The sequence below is a fragment of the Pleurodeles waltl genome, chromosome 3_1, assembly GCF_031143425.1.
Source record: "Pleurodeles waltl isolate 20211129_DDA chromosome 3_1, aPleWal1.hap1.20221129, whole genome shotgun sequence".
NCBI lineage: Eukaryota > Metazoa > Chordata > Amphibia > Caudata > Salamandridae > Pleurodeles > Pleurodeles waltl.
Genome location: NC_090440.1, coordinates 1,335,236,129 through 1,335,254,872, shown reverse-complemented (window position 1 = coordinate 1,335,254,872; position 18,744 = coordinate 1,335,236,129). Strand labels below are relative to the sequence as shown.

The following is an 18,744-nucleotide window of genomic DNA, read 5'->3' as shown; positions in this document are numbered from 1 at the left end:
AGAGAGATTGCAACGGGCTAGAACACTTGCGCGCTCGACCCTAAACAGACAAGGACCTCAGAGCACAACACAGGCAGAAGAAGGAGGAAACTGAACATCAAGTACAAGGGACTTTACCAGCCTTAACTCCAGAATGGCAACACATAGGGAAGCTATGCAAACACACTGATCAGAGTTACAGAAACCTATTGCTCATTGGGAAGAGTGATTGTGAACATGTTTTTGATGTTAAAGACAAGAGTGAATTATTTCTGGATAGGAAGGATCCAGTGATTCCTGAAGTGTATTTTATCTGTAGACAGTATGCTTATTTTAAGTTACTGAAAGGATGTAATGGTTCGTGGTATTTGTCAATAGTGTTCCCAAAGATTTATCATGTGGAACATCTAAAGGATCCTGTGTGGAAGGCGAAACCTAGAATTAGACGAGGAGCTAGTGCCGTGGAAATAAGGGGAGACATTTTTGGTTCATTAATTCCATCTGTAGGGGCGATTCTGAATGACCTGAAGATTAGAAAGTTGTCTACAATAGTGGACAGATTAGCTAATAACACAGCAAATGTGTTGCTGCTTCTGAACTTAGAGATGGTTGCAATATGACCTATGGTTTTGCCAAAATAGACTTGCGTTAGATTTGTTGTTCGCAAGAGGGTGGATCTGCTGGATGATGAAGGTTCTGCAAAGTTGTACTTACATTCTGGATAAAAGTAAGGATTTGCAGAAGTATAGCCCGAATATTTCAGGGTTGACAAAGTGTTTGAAAGAGCTCGAAGCAACGGATCCGTGGGATCCAAATAGAGATGGATTTTCTTCCACAAGCAGGTGGTTTTGGACCTTGGGAAGTGGAATTGTAGGTTTTGTCTTGAAGCCATTGCTGGTTACTGCAATAACTGCAATAGTTCTGCTGGTATGTTATAGCGTTTTCCAGAGGACGAAAATTCAGAAGGGAAGAAAAAGTAAGAGAGCAGATGTTGACATGGAACACAGTTAAAGTAAATAGAATGATGATATGAAACGTCTGGAGGAGTCCTGGCAAAAGCTGATGAAAACGACAAGGTTCTAGAGGAGTCTTATTCAGGAAGAAAGTAGGCTTGTGATCACTTGATACGTCATCAGGGTGAGAGGGCTTTGAGGGAGTTTACCTTGGCTGTGCCGTTATGAGTTTTAGAAGAAGTGAAATGCACTCAACTACATATATAATTGTGTTTAAATGTGTTCACATAAATGAAGAAACTGGAGTCATGAACTGAAATACATTTATACGTAGTAATGTAGGATGATCATATGCAAATCACATGTATGCAGTATTATTCCATAAATGAATATTATGTTTTTCTAGTTAATCAACATTTTCATAGTTATTCCTTAATTATTTTTCTCATGTGAAATACACGTATAACCATGTATTTTGAGTGTACATTAAGGTTTATGCTAGGTTAGCTGGAGAAGATGCCTGAAAGTGCTCTCTCTGTGTTTAATCTTTAACCCCTTCTGTGCCGCAGACATAATGGTTACGTCCTGCGACACAGTGCTTATGTGCTGAGGATGTAAACTCCGTCTGTGGGCTTCCCTCCCACCCACTCAAGGCAGGGACGGAAGGGGAAGCCCTTCCCCTTCCACCCCGACCCCCCTGTGACGTCTGATGACGTCAGCTCGCAAATGCGCGCTGACCTCATCAGAGGCCACTTCCCCACTGCGCTGGAAGCTCAACTTCCAGTGCGATCGGAAGAGAAATGCAAAGCACTTCTCTTCCGATCATATGATGGGGGCCCTGAGAGGCTTCAAAGGGAAGGAAAGGAATTTCCTTCCCTTTGAAGTCTCTCAGAGCATTTTAAAAGCCGGATTGTAAAGCGATCCGGCTTTTGAAATGCCCACTAGACACCATGGATTTCTTTAGGTATGGAAACTGGCATGAGGGGAGCGACCCCTTGGGCAAGGGTCGCTCCCCAGGGGGGCAATATTTTTCAAGGCATTTTCTGCCCCCAGGGGGGGGGCAGAATCCATTAGGCGCCAGGAATCATTTAAAAAAAAAATTGTGTTTCTTTTGTTTTGTTTTTTTTAGTTGGGGAGCGACCCCTTAGGCAAGGGTCGCTCCCTAGGGGTCAAATTATATTTAGGCCATTTCTGCCCCCCCTTGGGGGCAGATTGGCCTATTTTTATGAGGCCAGTCCACTAGACACCAGGGAGTTTTTTTTTTTTGTTACGCTAAATTCACGGAAGGGGAGCGACCCCTTAGGCAAGGGTCGCTCCCCTGGGGGGCACATTGTATTTAGACTATATCTGCCCCCGTTGGGGGCAGATCGGCCGATTTTTGTTAGGTCAATCTGCCCCCATAAGCCACTAGGCACCAGGGATGGTTTTTTTTGCACCAATGTCACGCAAGGGGAGTGACACCCTAGGCAAGGGTCGCTCCGGGGATGGGGGGGGGGAGGCAAATTTATTTTAGGCCATTTCTGCCCCCCCTGGGGACAGATCGGCCTATTGTTATTAGGCCAATCTGCCCCCAGGTGTGGCAGAAACCTCTAGGCGCCAGGGATAAAAAAAAAACTTTTTTTTGTTTTGTTTTTTAGAGGTGGGGAGCGACCCCTTAGTTAAAGGAGCGACCCCTGTAGTTAAGGGTCGCTCCCCTGGGGGGCAAATTGTATTTAGACCATTTCTGACCCCCTTGGGGGCAGATAGGCCAATTTTTGTTAGGCCAATCTACTTAGGCACCAGGGATTGATGTGTGTGTATGCGTGTGTTTTCTTTAGGGGGGAAGCCCCTTGGGTAAGGGTCGCTCCCCATGGGGGGCACATTACTGATGGCCATATCTGCCCCCCTTGGGGGCAGATGGGCCTATTTTTGGAAGGCCCATCTGCCTCCAAGTGGGGGGGGGGGGGAAGAAAGCCCACCAGAGGCCAGGGAAGGTTTTTTTTTCAAAAATAAGAGTGTGGGGTATGGCCATACCCCCACCCTAAATTAATGGGCCCAAAGTTGTTCTGCCCACCAGTGGGAAGATGGCGCAATTACCCCTGATCCACACCCCGGAGGGCAGAAAGTCTAACAGATGCCAAGGAATTTTTAAAAAACAAAAAATATTGGGGTGGTGGTTACCAACCAGTATGGGCCTGGTTATGCCCCCACCCCAACTGAAGGGGGTAACAGTCTTTCAGCTCTCCCCCGCACTCTAAAACATCTTATCCCACAGCAAGCTAGAAGACATTTGATTATTTTGGGTTTTAGTTTTACATTTGGGCCATGAGAGCTTGGCTAACTCTCAAAATCGTCCCACTTGGAATGGTGAGGGCTGCACTTTATGGACTTTGGGACGCGGCCATGTAGAAAAATCCACAAGACCTAGACACACCTGAAAACTAAACATCAGGGTGATTCCAGGGTGGTGTGTTTCACATGCACCCTGCACCATTTTTGTACCCACAATCCCCTGCAAACCTCCAACTTTGCTGGAAATCATACATTTTTCCCACGTTTTTGTGATGGAACCTTCCAGAATCTGCAGGAATCCACAAAATTCCTACCACCCACCATTGTCTCACCTATACCGATAAAAATTCTGCTGTACTTGTCGGACTAAAAATGTTTTTTTGGAAACTGCCCTTTTGGACCCCTTTTGGTTCCCCCTCAATATCGACATGTTTTTGGCTCTTTCCTTTCACAAGCACTTGGCCCACCTACACAAATGAGGTATCATTTTTACCGGGAGACTGAGGGGAACATTGGGTGGTATGAAATTTGTCCCAGTGCGGTGATCCCACACAGAAATGTGGGGAAAATGTGATTTTGTTTTTTTAGCTAAATTTGAGGTTTGCGGAGGATTCTGGGTAAGAAAACATTGGGGGATCCACGCAAGTCACACCTCACTGGACTCCCTCGGGTGTCTAGTTTTAAAAAAATGTCTGGGTTTGATAGGTTTCCCTAGAAGGCTGCTGAGTCCAGGACCAAAAATGCAGGTGCCCCCCCCGCAAAAACAGGTAGTTTTGTATTTGATAATTTTGATGTGTCCAGGTAGTGTTTTGGGGCATTTCCTTTCGTGGGCAGTAGGCCCACCCACAAAAGTGAGGTACCATTTTTATCGGGAGACTTGGGGGAACGTTGGGTCAAAGGAAATTTGTGGCTCCTCTCTGATTCCAGAAATTTCTGTCACCGAAATGAGGGGAAAAGGTGTTTTTTTGGCCAAATTTTGAGGTTTGCAAAGGATTTTGGGTAACAGAACCTGGTCAGAGCCCCACAAGTCACCCCATCTTGGATTCCCCTAGGTGTCTAGTTTTCAAAACTGAGCAGGTTTGCTAGGTTTCCCTAGGTGCCGGCTGAGGTAGAGGCCAAAATTCACAGCTAGGCGCTTTGCAAAAAACAGCTCTGTTTTCTTTGTGAAAATGTGATGTGTCCACGTTGTGTTTTGGGGCTTTTCCTGTCGCGGGCGCTAGGCCTACCCCCACAAGTGAGGTACCATTTTTATCGGGAGACATGGGGGAACACAGAATAGCAAAACAATTGTTCTTGCCCCTTGTCTTTCTCTACATTTTGTCCTTCAAATGTAAGACAGTGTGTAATGAAGACGTCTATTTGAGAAATGCCCTGTAATTCACATGATAGTATGGGCACCCCGGAATTCAGAGATGTACAAATAACCACTGCTTCTCAACACCTTATCTTGTGTTCATTTTGGAATTACAAAGGTTTTCTTGATACCTATTTTTCATTTTTTATATTTCAGCAAATGAATTGCTGTGTACCCGGTATAGAATAAAAACCCACTGCAAGGTGCAGCTCATTTATTGGCTCTGGGTACCTAGGGTTCTTGATGAACCTATAAGCCTTATATATCCCCGCAACCAGAAGAGTCCAGCTGACGTAACGGTATATTGCTTTAAAAAATCTGATATCGCAGGAAAAAGTTACAGAGTAAAACGTGGAGAAAAATGGCTGTTTTTTTCACCTCAATTTCAATATTCTTTTATTTCAGCTGTTATTTTCTGTAGGAAACACTTGTAGGATCTACACAAATTATCCCTTGCTGAATTCAGAATTTTGTCTACTTTACAGAAATGTTTAGCTTTCTGGGATCCAGCATTGGTTTCTCACCCATATCTGTCACTAACTGGAAGGAGGCTGAAAGCACAAAAAATAGTAAAAATGGGGTATGTCCCAGTAAAATGTCAAAATTGTGTTGAAAAATGTGGTTTTCGAATTCAAGTCTGCGTGTTCCTGAAAGCTGGCGATTTTACCACAGCAAACCCTTTGTTGATGCATACCATTTTCAGGGGAAAAACCACAAGCCTTCTTCTGCAGCTCTTTTTTCAATTTTTTTTTTAAAAAAACGAAATTATTGCTGTATTTTGGCTAATTTCTTGGTCTCCTTCAGGGGAACCCACAAAGTCTGGGTACCTCTAGAATCCCTAGGATGTTGGAAAAAAAGGACGCAAATTTGGCGTGGATAGCTTATGTGAACAAAAGATTATGAGGGCCTAAGAGCGAACTGCCCCAAATAGCCAAAAAAAGGCTCCGCACAGGAGGGGAAAAGGCCTGGTAGCGAAGGGGTTAATATGAAAGTTTTGCTCTCGCTGTGTATTTCTTTGCTTGCAGGTGCATTAACAGAAGTCATTTTTTTAATGAAAAGCTTATTGTTAGTTTTAGATAAAGGGGGCATGAGGAGACAGACTGACAAGGACAGGAGTGTTATTGAGGAGTTGTGAAGAAGAGCTCCCTCCGGATTCCTGAACACGAGAAAGATTCAAGGTCGTCCTGATGGCTGAACCTAGAGATGAAAGCCTAATTAAAGGATATCATTCACAACTGTGCATGAACTATGGAAAGTTACCGGAAGTGAAGTCAACTATCTGAAGTTTGAGGGGAATAAGAGTGTTTTAGCTAATCAGAGAGTCAGACCCTTTCTGTCCTTTGACTAAAGGAAACACTTCGAGAGGTACAGATCTCAGTTTCTTTTTGCTTGCCTGATGTGGCTTTATGTTACACACATCTCTCTTGCTAAAATTTCTACTGAGGTTTCTGCGGTGCTGACACTTTGCTTCATTTCCAGTCTTTCAAGCCAGATTATTTTAGGATTTCCTGTAATTTACTACAGTAGTTGGACAAATATAGGTTAATGGTTAGACAGGAGAATCAAAGCTTGAACTTGGAGCATCAAGTGTTATTCTTTATTTTCTCTATTATTGCTACTGAAGTCTTGGTCTGTATAATGCTGTTGCATTTCAATTGTGTCCAAAGCTTAAACTCACCTTTGGTAATCTTGCACTTGTACAGCATGTTTTTGAGATTTCGTTACACATGATTGGCATTGAATGTGTAATAAATCTTTTGAACTTTTATTTTTGCCTCCAAGATTTAATATGTGACCAAATGGGTTACACTGTAATTCAAGTTGAATGTTGGGATGCATTTCTCTTCACCCCTTAAAAACTTCGAAAAAGATTAATTGGGCCTGAGAAATCGGTAATAGTGCCAGACGCTGGCTCACATCTATACCAACAGAGAAGCTTGTTAGAGATATGAAAAGCATTATAGATAAAACAGAATATGTACAGGGAGTGCAGAATTATTAGGCAAGTTGTATTTTTGAGGATTAATTTTATTATTGAACAACAACCATGTTCTCAATGACCCAAAAAACTCATTAATATCAAAGCTGAATATTTTTGGAAGTAGTTTTTAGTTTGTTTTTAGTTTTAGCTATGTTAGGGGGATATCTGTGTGTGCAGGTGACTATTACTGTGCATAATTATTAGGCAACTCCACAAAAAAAAATATATACCCATTTCAATTATTTATTATTACCAGTGAAACCAATATAACATCTCAACATTCACAAATATACATTTCTGACATTCAAAAACAAAACAACAAAAAAAATCAGTGACCAATATAGCCACCTTTCTTTGCAAGGACACTCAAAAGCCTGCCATCCATGGATTCTGTCAGTGTTTTGATCTGTTCACCATCAACATTGCATGCAGCAGCAACCACAGCCTCCCAGACACTGTTCAGAGGGGTGTACTGTTTTCCCTCCTTGTAAATCTCACATTTGATGATGGACCACAGGTTCTCAATGGGGTTCAGATCAGGTGAACAAGGAGGCCATGTCATTAGATTTCCTTCTTTTATACCCTTTCTTGCCAGCCACGCTGTGGAGTACTTGGACGCGTGTGATGGAGCATTGTCCTGCATGAAAATCATGTTTTTCTTGAAGGATGCAGACTTCTTCCTGTACCACTGCTTGAAGAAGGTGTCTTCCAGGAACTGGCAGTAGGACTGGGAGTTGAGCTTGACTCCATCCTCAACCCGAAAGGGCCCCACAAGCTCATCTTTGATGATACCAGCCCAAACCAGTACTCCACCTCCACCTTGCTGGCGTCTGAGTCGGACTGGAGCTCTCTGCCCTTTACCAATCCAGCCACGGGCCCATCCATCTGGCCCATCAAGACTCACTCTCATTTCATCAGTCCATAAAACCTTAGAAAAATCAGTCTTGAGATATTGATTGGCCCAGTCTTGACGTTTCAGCTTGTGTGTCTTGTTCAGTGGTGGTCGTCTTTCAGCCTTTCTTACCTTGGCCATGTCTCTGAGTATTGCACACCTTGTGCTTTTGGGCACTCCAGTGATGTTGCAGCTCTGAAATATGGCCAAACTGGTGGCAAGTGGCATCGTGGCAGCTGCACGCTTGACTTTTCTCAGTTCATGGGCAGTTATTTTGCGCCTTGGTTTTTCCACACGCTTCTTGCGACCCTGTTGACTATTTTGAATGAAACGCTTGATTGTTCAATGATCACGCTTCAGAAGCTTTGCAATTTTAAGAGTGCTGCATCCCTCTGCAAGATATCTCACTATTTTTGACTTTTCTGAGCCTGTCAAGTCCTTCTTTTGACCCATTTTGCCAAAGGAAAGGAAGTTGCCTAATAATTATGCACACCGGATATAGGGTGTTGATGTCATTAGACCACACCCCTTCTCATTACAGAGATGCACATCACCTAATATGCTTAATTGGTAGTAGGCTTTCGAGCCTATACAGCTTGGAGTAAGACAACATGCATAAAGAGGATGATGTGGTCAAAATACTCATTTGCCTAATAATTCTGCACTCCCTGTATTAACACCATAGAAGACTGTTAAGAACTTGAAAAATATGTCAACCTACAGCATTTAACCCAGGTCGGAAAGATACAAATACAACAAGCATTGGCAAAGCCAATAGGTCTTGCCTGTACAAAAGCTATTGGCAATGTGTTTTGCCATGTTGTACACCAGTGACTGCTGTTCAGCATGGCTAAAACTTAGTGGCATGGGGTTTCAGAGTGTAGTGGAGGAGTAAAGTGTTGTAGAATGGATTTGTTTGAATGTCGTACAGTGGAGTGGGAGGAGTAGAGTGTTGAGCAGAGGGGAGTAAGGTTCAGTGGCAGAGGGTGATGTGGGGTAGAGTGGGGTAGAATAGGGTTTAGTGGGTTGGAGTGGATTGAGGTGTTGGGGTGGATTGGGGTTGAGTGGGGAGGACTAAAGTGGATTGTATTGGAGTGGGGTCGATTTTATTGGTGTAACAGTGGACTTGATTGGAGTGGGGTGGATTGGAGTGGTGTGGGTTGGATTGGATTGGAGTGAGGTGGGGTGGATTGTATTTGGGTGGGCTGGAATAGAGTGGGGTGGATCGGACTGGAGTGCGGTGGATTAGACTGGAATGGATTGGGGTGAGGTATATTCAATTTGAGTGGGGTAGATTCGACTGGGCTGGATTGGATTGTTGTGGGGTGGACTGGATTGGAATGGGGCTGATGGGAGTGAGGTGGATTGGATTTGAGTGGGGCAGATTGTTTAAGATTGGAGTGGGTTGTTTGGGATTATGATGGGGCAGGTTGGAGAGGGGCACACTGTTTTGGATTAAAGTGGGGCAGATAGAAGTGGGCAGATTGTTTTGGATTGGGACAGGTTGTTTTGAATTGGAGTGGGAAATGTTTTGGATTGGAGTGGGGTAGATTGTTTTCGACTGAAATGGGGCAGATTGGAGTGGGGAACATTGCATTAGGGTGGATTGGAGTGGGATGAATTGAGCTGGTGTGGTCTGGATTGGATGGGAGTGAGGTGGAGCGAATTGGGATGTAGTGGGGTGGATTAGAGTTCGGCTAACTGTTTTGGATTGGAGCAGACTGGAGTGTGGCGGATTGGATTGGGGCGGAATCGAGTGGGACATTGTTTTGGATTGAAGTGGAGCAGATGGGCGAGGGGCGGACTGAAGTGGGACAGATTGTTTTGGATTAAAGTGGGGCAAGTTGGAGTGGGGTGAATTGTTTTGGATTAGTGTGTAGCAGATTGAAGTGGGGCAGATTGGAGTAGGGCGTATTGTTTAGGATTGGATTGGGGCATTTGTTTTGAATTGAAGTGGGGCATATTGTTTTGAATTGAAGTGGGGCATAATGTTTTGGATTGGAGTGGGGCAGATTGTTTTGGATTGGAGTGGGGAAGACTAGATTGGGGTGACTTGGGAAGACTGCAGTGAGGTGGATTGGAGCAGGGGTAAAGTGTGGTGGATTATAGTGGGACGGATTGAGATGTACTGCACGATCATGTGTTAAAAGCATTGTTCCAGAAATTACACATAATAAAGAAACAATGTCACTCTGCAATATTTCGAACAAATAATCGTCATCTTTTGTGAAGAGCCCCCACAAGCAATAACAAAAGAAAACATGAGTGGAAAGTGAGAAAAGACGACTTGGCAAAATAAAAAATAAAAAGATAGCTTTAAAAAATAAAACTTTGCAATGTTGTTTGTCCTGCTGGGCTTGTATTTGCCGGTCATAAGCCTTCTGTTTGTATGGCACTAGAAGTTAAAAAGAACAAAATAGTACCTTGATCACGTCGGGAGCAAAGAAAGGGCACTAATTAAGTCGAAACAGTCAGTGCTTGGTCCCTGCTCCACACAGAGGAAGCACACAGAGGCCCCAAGCCCTTTCCTGTCCACAACTGAGTCTCGCAAGCAAGACGCATGCGATAGTGCATGCGCTCGCAGGCTTGACCTTCAAAATAAAGACAGAGGTGGATAGACACATTCCAGATGACAGTAAAATGGAAGTACAATTGTGGCAGTAGCCGTCCTAAATGGACGGAATTAAGCCTACAAAGGTGTGACGCGTCATAATTGAAATCCATGTGCTGCTAGTACAGCAAAACTGAAGAGCTTCGAAACAGTGGCAAACAAATAGGACCAATGTGCCTCAGTAAGTTCCACTGCATATAAGACTAATTTGGGTAGTGCATGTTTACGTCTGCATTATCAGATTTCTGCTAATTCTTAATGCTAATATTTTCAAAAGGTTAACAGGTGAAGCTATTCTGCAATTTATCATAACTTAACATTACCATTTCCCCATAAATTACTCTGTAAGTTAAACACTCACAGCGTACATCTAGTGATCCGAAAGTCAAGTATTTGAAACATGGCAAAGTCAACTCTGCCTTCCATTCTTCTGAGCTTGGTAAATGGAGTACGACTTAATTGGATCAAAGAAATGACTATTATTTGCAGTGCCTATAAATTTACAGGGCTGTGGTATGAAGTAATACATCATAAAACCAAGTTATTGTGGTCACATTTTACTCTACAAACATTATTGGACTTGAAAACAACTACCTATAGGCTGAGGACACAAGGACCCGCCTAACTGAGGATAAATGAGGTACCTCCTGAGAGCACAGACCCTCTATGGTCCCTTCTGGCTCAAAGGTTTTATAACAACATTTTATTAGGTTTATACGGCACAGATCAATATCAAACAGTGTTGCCCTGTGTAAAGGGTCCCAGTAGTTCTAGCTCTACCTTCTCGCCCCAGCCCCTTAAACGTGTATAGCTGAAGTGAAAAGTCCATAATATGCCCCTTGGTATGGCCCCCACCCAATTGGGTGGGAATATAGCTGGACCATGGGACTTAGTGAAGGCCACCCCCAGGGTGCAGAACCCGGACTTGGCAGGAATAAGGGGGGGGGGGGTGATAAGGAAGGCGGAGAAGTATAGGTTAGGAAGGGGGACAATGGGTCCAGCCCAGTCGTAAATTTAACTGGAGGAATGTGGCTGGGGGGTGGAAGGTATTTAATTGCAGGCGCCTGGCACGGCGCTCTCTTTCTCCTAGGGATTCTTCCGAGTACTGCGGTGCTGTTGCTGCATTGTCTGAGCAGACATACAAAGAAGCAAGGAGTCCATCGACGAGGGGAAAGGGATAATGTTCACCTGAGCAAAGGCTGTGACAGTAGTGGGGCAGCACAGGTCATCTTTGGCGTAGAAAGGGAACAAGAGGAGGCATAAAGGGTCAGGGACAAAGTATGCAAGGTAAGTCTGGGAACTTTTATAGAGCACAGTAGGAAGGAAGGGGGGCGCTTCAAAGGGGGTGGGGCATTTCCGATAACCTTGCCCATGGTGATCGCGTCATGATACCTCATCACTTGACAGCAAGGCAAAAGGGAGAAGAGGAGGATAGGTGGGGCACAAGGAAATGGCAAACAGTATTTTTACCCCCAAGTGGTCAGATCCACTAACAATGGTAGCACTGATCACCTTTCAACCAGCTAATGCCCATTTCATTTTAGGTCACCTGGGAAGGGGGCCCGCGCCAGACCCGTACAGAGAAAGGATGGCAGAGGATTGAGCACACTGCAGTACTGAAATAGATTTGGCCACGGAGGAGGAGGCGAGAGCTAGCGGGGTGTCCCAGGAGGTGAATCATCTGGATGGAGAGAATAGGAGCAATTTTGGGCCAGCTTTGCAGCAACAGCCAAAGCCAACTGTTAGGAAGGTTGGGAGATGGCCATGGCCCAAATGCAGGCACCCACCCCCCATGGAAGAGGACACTCCATGGACAAGAAGGAGTAGCAGCCAGGACTTTTAGCAGTGACTGGTCATACATACTCATTACTACAACGGGAGCAGCCCGAGACCAAGGGGAAGGTCAAAAGGGTGAGGGGTAGTGGAACATTAAAAGCAAAGAAAACAAAAAAGGCACAATAGGAGAAAAGGGTGGCAATAGGGGATAGTATTGACCACAAGGTGGGAACCTCCCTTGTGTGGACACCAGTGCCACTTCGGCCAATTGGTAACGAGCAAGAACCTTCCAACGAAGGAAGTACACTAACACCAGAGACTGGTGATTTGGGAGAGTTCTCCAAAGCGATGCTGAAACTTTTTAAGGAATGGAATGGGCAGACGGGAAACGCAACACCAATGGTGGGGAACAGCAAGAAAGGGATGAGGGCAGGTGACTCAGACAAGGGGAGTCCAACAGATGTGTGGGGGGGGTGAAGCAACATGGGGGATGAAAACAGGCAGTTTAATCTGCGCTTGAGAGGATGGGCAGAGGTAACTCCAGTACACATGCGGAGGACCCTCTGGCACACATGGAAGAGGTTAACAAACCTACTACTGCACCACCCAAGGATGGAGGGGTGCTAGGATTGAGTGGGAGGCAGTCACTGGCATGGCATATTCCACAAGAGGTTAAGGAGAGAGTGTGGAAGAGAGAATTCATTTAAATTTTTACCTTACTAGAGCATGTACGCAGGGGTGCAGATACAATTAAGGGCTCTGGACAGTGCCGGGAGGGCAATGATAGGAAAAGGGTTAGACCAGAGGAAAAGTATGAACTGGCTGGATGCATTTGCCTTGTTAGCAGACATATTTCCAGCCTTGATTAGGTACAATCAGGCTTTTCAGGAGAGGTTCGGGCGTTTTGGAGGAATGGGTTGGCTGCAGCATGACGTAGCCTTTCGCCAGTGCAAGGAGGTGACGCCAGGCATGGCGTGGGATCAAAGGGAGGCTGAGGAATGGATGGAGCTCATGGGGTCAGGTGCTGGATATGGAGTGGGGGCATCCGGGGCAGGATTTGGTTTACAACAGTGGCCCACAACACTTTGGGGGCAGGGATTACAATTAAGCAGTGCACCAGCACAATCTCTCTCAAGCACATAGTCAAGACTGGCCCCTCAATTACTGACAGACTCACAGCAGGCACAGAGCGGTCAGTCGCAAAATGTACCCACCATTTCCTGGACATCCACTCAACAGGTTGGCGGTCCTCAACACCAAGGTTTGGGGTATGGCCCAAGTTATCAGCATTCTTTGGTCAGCCAAAGTCACCAACATACAGGATTAGGTTTAGCGCAACAGCAACGAGTCAATAGGCTGTCACAGCAACAGTGGTTAGGTATGGGAGGGAGACAGATGGTGCTTGGTGTGCCCGGCCAACAATCCAGTAATAATTGCCCAGTCTCTGCAATGCACGGTGGGCGAGTGTTACATCAAGTTGGGAATGGCCAGCTGAATCTGCGGCCCAGCTGGGATAGGGACCCACAGTCATTGGCTGGGATGGGCCAGCCATCTGGCTCACTGCATGCAACACAGTTGCAGCACAGCGTTCAACCACAAGGAGGTTTGGCATCACAGTTAGTCAAGGCACAGTGACTAGCCAAGGGCAGCTCATGGTCGGGCACCAGCAGCCGCCGCAGGGGCAGTTGCCGTCATTTCGGACTTCAAAGGTGGCAGACAGGTTCAAACCTTTGCTCCAGGATAAAGCACGGGATAACACCTGCCGTCTGTTCAATGCAGGTAACTGTTCCTGGAGTGTGGCGTGCAAATTCAAACATGGGTGTTCACAGTGCGGGCCAGCCACTCCGTTTTCTCTTACAAATCACTCAACAGAGCAACACCTGGCAGCAGATTCAATGGCCAGCCATAGAGAGGACCCATTAACAAAAGGCCCATCCCCGATCCATTTTGACATCCTAGCAACACTTTTGAATGAGTACCCGAAAGAAGATGAGAGGGAATTAATCTTCTGGGGTTTTAAGGAGGGGTTCAGAATACCTTACTTGGGCCCAGAGGCTGGAAGATCTTCGAGGAACCTCTATTCAGCAGAGGAAATGCCAGACATTGTGGCAGAAAAAAAATAGAAAAAGGGCTACACTGGGGTACGACAGCAGGCCCGTTTGACAAACCTCCTTTAGCAAACTTTATCATCTCACCACTAGGGATTGTACCCAAAAAAAGAAGGCAAGTATCGGATGGTCCATCATCTTTCATATCCGAAAGGGAATTCAGTTAATGATTGGCTGAGCCAAGACTTGTGTTCAGTCTCTTATGCTTCGTTCGACGAGGTGATTGAGCTAGTCAGGGAGGCTGGAATGGTGCCCTTATGGCAAAAGCAGATGTTGAATCTGCCTTTAGGCTGTTGCCAGTACATCCAGAAAGCGTCTACTTAGTGAGGTTTCAGTTTCAGGGAAAGCTATATTACGACAGGTGCATGCCCATGGGATGTTCTGTATCATGCACGTATTTTGAGGCTTTCAGATCCTTTCTCCAGTGGCCAACACGCAGGTTGCAGCCGGCAGGCGGCAAGCTCCATTACCTTGATGATTTCTTGTTTGTGGGGAAAGCAGACTAATTGGACTGTGCACAAGCGTTGGCTGCCTTCGAATTTGTTTTACAAGAATTAGGGGTACCTTCGGCTGCAGGTAAAACAGAGGGCCCAACGACTAGATTGACATTTTTAGGGATCGAGCTGGACTCCACAGAAGGGGTGTCCCGCCTCCCGGTGGGAAAGATATAAGATTTGGCAGCAGTAAATCGGAAGGTGCTAGTAAAGGAGAAAGCAACAATAAAGGTCATACAGGAGCTGCTGGTGAAGCTCAACTTTGCATCACGGGTCATTCAGGTGGGAAGAGTCTTTTCAAGGAGGTTGGCATGCGCAGCAGCAGGCATTACTAAAAGGCATCATTTCGTAAGGTTGGGGGCAGGTCTGAAAGGGGACCTGCGTATGTGGCTGTCTTTTTTAGAAGTTTTCAATGGAGTTAGGTTATGGCCATCACCATGGACAATGAATGAGCAGTTGCAACTGTACAAAGATGCTTCCAGGCTTGGGGGCTTTGGAGCGATATTGGGGACAGCTTGGTGCGCCAGGGCATGGCCAGCAGCATGGCACAATGCTAAAATGATGGGAAATATAACAGTGTTGGAGCTCTTTCCCATTCTGGTGTCATTGCTGCTTTGGTCGGATCGCCTGGCCAACAAGAAATTGGTTATGCGGTGAGGAAACACGGCAGCTGTCCATGCCATTAATGTGCAAACAGCCTCATGCCGCAGGGTACTGGGGTTACTAATGCACATGGTGCGAACGTGCCTCCAGTACAATATTGAAGCTAGGGCTAAGCACGTTCGAAAGGGTGCAAAATAAGGCAGCTGATATTCTTTCTCGCTGTAGTGGGAGAGGTTTCGGGTGGAGTGGCCAGAAGCAGGCGAGGAGATGACCCCCTTCAAGGAGGAGTTCTGGGAACTGATTCAGTAGAAATACAACTTCAGAGCATGGAGGATAAGGTCCTAACGGTTGGCACAAGGCAACGGTACCGGCGTTGCATGGAGACATTTGAGGACATTGCACCTGGGGAGGCTGATACAGAAGAGGATTTTGAGGCATTGGTGGTATGGGTAAAACACTTTGTTGTATGGGCGAAGGGTGCAAAGAAAACCAGGTCTTGGGTAATGGAGCACTTGGCAGCGGTAGCACACAAAGCAAAGTTGAAGGGTATACAGGACCCAACAAAAGGATTTCTGCTCAAGGAAGCTTTGAAAGGATGGGCCAAACATGAAGAGAAGAAACAGGATTCTAGGTCACCTATAGAATTTTCATCGCTAAGAGTACTGATTGACCACCTCCCTTTGGTGTGCCATTCACATTTTGAGACTTTACTATTTAGCACAGCCGTCACACTGGCCTTTTTTGGTGCATTCAGGGTGAGTGAGCTGGTAGCCAGAGCCAAAGGTGACAAGAGTGGCAGGGCCCTGTTGGTTAAGGATTTATACTGGGGCCCTCACAATGTGACTATCCGAGTCAGGCAATCCAAGACAGATCAGTTAGGCAGGGGACAGAGCATTGTACTGAGGGAGATGAAGAAGTACATCCCATATTGCCCAGTTCGACTCCTGGCAGGGTACATACAGGAACGAGCCATACCTCCTCACTCACAAGGATGGGATACCTTTAACAATATATCAGTTTAGGAGGGTGTTGGTATCAACGGTAAAGATAGCGGGGCTTTGGTGGCATCAATTCACCACACATTCATTTAGAATTGTGGCAGCCACAACCGCCTTCCAAGAAGGAATGTTGGCTAATACAATTAAAAAAATTGGGAGATGGGGGTATCTCATAGGTCCGTTTGTATATACGCCTAAACATCCGAAAGTAATGGCCACCTGGAAAAGTAGTCCATGGAAGAACTTGAGGTGGACGTCTGAGTAAAATGTAGTACAATGTATCAGTAATTAATATAATAAAGGCATGACTGTTGGCTCAATCTTTACCTCCCCTCTTTTTGTGTTTGTTTCCTCCGCAGAATGCAAAACCATGTGGGTCATCGGGCACTCTTATGTGTCCAGGTCAGCAGAAAGAGCTGGCAACAGTGGGGGGAATGCAATATTCTTGTTCCAGCGCACAAGGGTGGACTGGTTCGGAAAGCCTGGGCTGCGGTGAACGGACTTGGAAGGCGTCATTCAGGCATGCTAAAACCGCGCAAGAAACCCAGATGTTTTGATAATTCACTTAGGTGGGAATGAACTCCCAGCTATGGGCAGGGGCAACTTGTTTCAGATTATGAAGGAATATCTCACCGAGTTGGCCAGGACCATGGATGCCACAGAGGTGTTATGGTCAGAGATCATTCCCAGAAGGTCTTGGAAAGGGGCTCAATCCCAAGGCGGTATAGAGTTGTCAAGAAGGAGGCTAAATAGCCTCATGTCCAAATTCCTCTTGTGGGTGGGCCTAGGTGGGATTAAGCATAGTTTAATTAATTTGCAGCAGCTAGACTATCATGGTCCAAATGGGGTACACCTGTCGGACATTGGGGTGGAGATATTTTTAAGGAACAAGGGCCGCATTGAATGCAAGAGGTTATTGGTAGACAGGAAGAATTGAGGCGCACCTATGGCATGGGGGGCCTTGCTGGCAGCAAAAGCTCCCAGCAAGGCATGGTGGTACTTACAAGGCGATCTTAAAGAATGATCACAATTTGCGTGAGGGGAACAGGCCACAAACAGGTGACAGCCAGGACCCAGGGTGGTACTGGCAGGCTACCACAATGGCCTTGTGCATTGAATCAGAAAGAAACAATCAAGGGCAGAGCCTGTGGCCTGCAAGAAGTTGGTGTAAAGGTGACTTGGTCAACTGGCAAAGAAGGGTGGAGACGTTCACCCAGAATATCAATTCATTCTTGGGCTGGAAGCTGACGCTTGCCATGAATGAAATGAATAGTGGTACCGGAAGTGAATGGTCACCCAGTGGGCTGGAAGCAGATGCTTGCCCTAAAGAAGGTGTGGTTGTGCTGGAAGTGAAAGGTCACCAGGCTGGGTTGGAAGCAGCTGCTTAGCCGGAAACAACTGAGTGTTGCACCGGAAGTGAAAGGTCACCCGGTTGGAGCTGAATGGTTACCCCGAAGGTGATAGGGCACCTGGGGCTGACCGGCTGGCACTGAACGTAGGGCACAGTGCTGGCGGGGGGGGGACAAGGAGGGCACTGGCTTGTTCCAGTTAGGGCTGGAAGCAGACGCTTGCCCTGAAGGTGAATGAATGGTTACACCCAAAGTGATAGGGCATCTGGGGCAGACTGGCCAGCACTGAATGTATGTAGGGCACAGTGCTTGGGAGGCCCATAAAAAGAAGGGTACTAGCACTTTGAGTAAAATAAAATGATGGTTGAAGGATCGCTTGTAAGTTGAAAAATTGCCTAATAAACTGCGGCCTCAATTCTTCCATAAAAGCGAAATTGGTGTGGTCTGAGTTTTTTGGGATCCTGGGGTGCAGGGGAACCAGTGGGGGGGGTGGGTCCCGGGGGGGTGGGTCCCGTCGCTATGCCCACTATTTACCCCATAGTTTTAGGTATTTCTTGTGGCATCCGCAGAAAACATAAATAGGCGCCTTCAATTTAGCAGTACAGTCCATGCCCAACTGCCGTTCCCTCAGTGATGAAGCCTCCCTTTACTTCCACTGTTTGGCTATGTCTTTCTTGGCTAGTAACGTGCTCAAAACCACCAGAATGCTATCTCCCTTCTGCCCTCCCAGCTCGCACACGAGGCCAAGCAGTGCAACTCTTGGGAAGGCCTCCGGTTTTACACCCAACACTGCAGACAGGGTGGGCCTGGACTTTTGATTCAATGTTAAAAATGCACTTTGGTCGCTGTACTGGACCTTGGGGGAAGATGGGCTTTCCTGGTCTCCCCAGGGGCTAGTCTTGCGTGATGGTGTGTTCCAGCAAAGCTCCAGGGCACTGATTGGATTATGTGACACAGGTGGGTGGATCCTGGAATACGTTTTTTTTTGTGGGGGCGGGAGGCAGCCTCTTTGTCACACCCACGGGTTAGGGCGTGGTCAGTTGCTCTTATCCCTCCTGCCCTCCCCCTTCTTTTTTGGTTGGTTTCCTAGGGTCATGGTGTCTTTTGTTGATTGTGAGCTATGGTGCTTTCAATGGACAGAATGGTTGGAGAGGTTGCTGCTGGTAGTAGAGGCTGGTAGTAGAGTCTGGCATCAGGGCGGGTTAGAAGGCATTTCTTGGATGGGAGGCGGTCCGATGGCAGAACAAGGAGAGGTCAGGGACATTGATCAAGGACCAAAGGGATAGAGGGACAAGGGTAAAAACACCAGGTGGAGAGCAGAGTAGTAGGGTACAAGATTTTGGGCACAAGTTTAGGATAGGAAAGGTCATCTCTA

The 18,744-nt window shown here is 46.3% G+C and overlaps 1 protein-coding gene across 5 annotated transcripts in view; it reads right to left on the bottom strand.

Moving 5' to 3' along the window:
- Positions 1-18,744, bottom strand: part of RNF214 (ring finger protein 214) — a 190,558-nt gene that overhangs the window by 170,564 nt on the left and 1,250 nt on the right. The gene's annotated exons all lie outside the window — the stretch shown is intronic.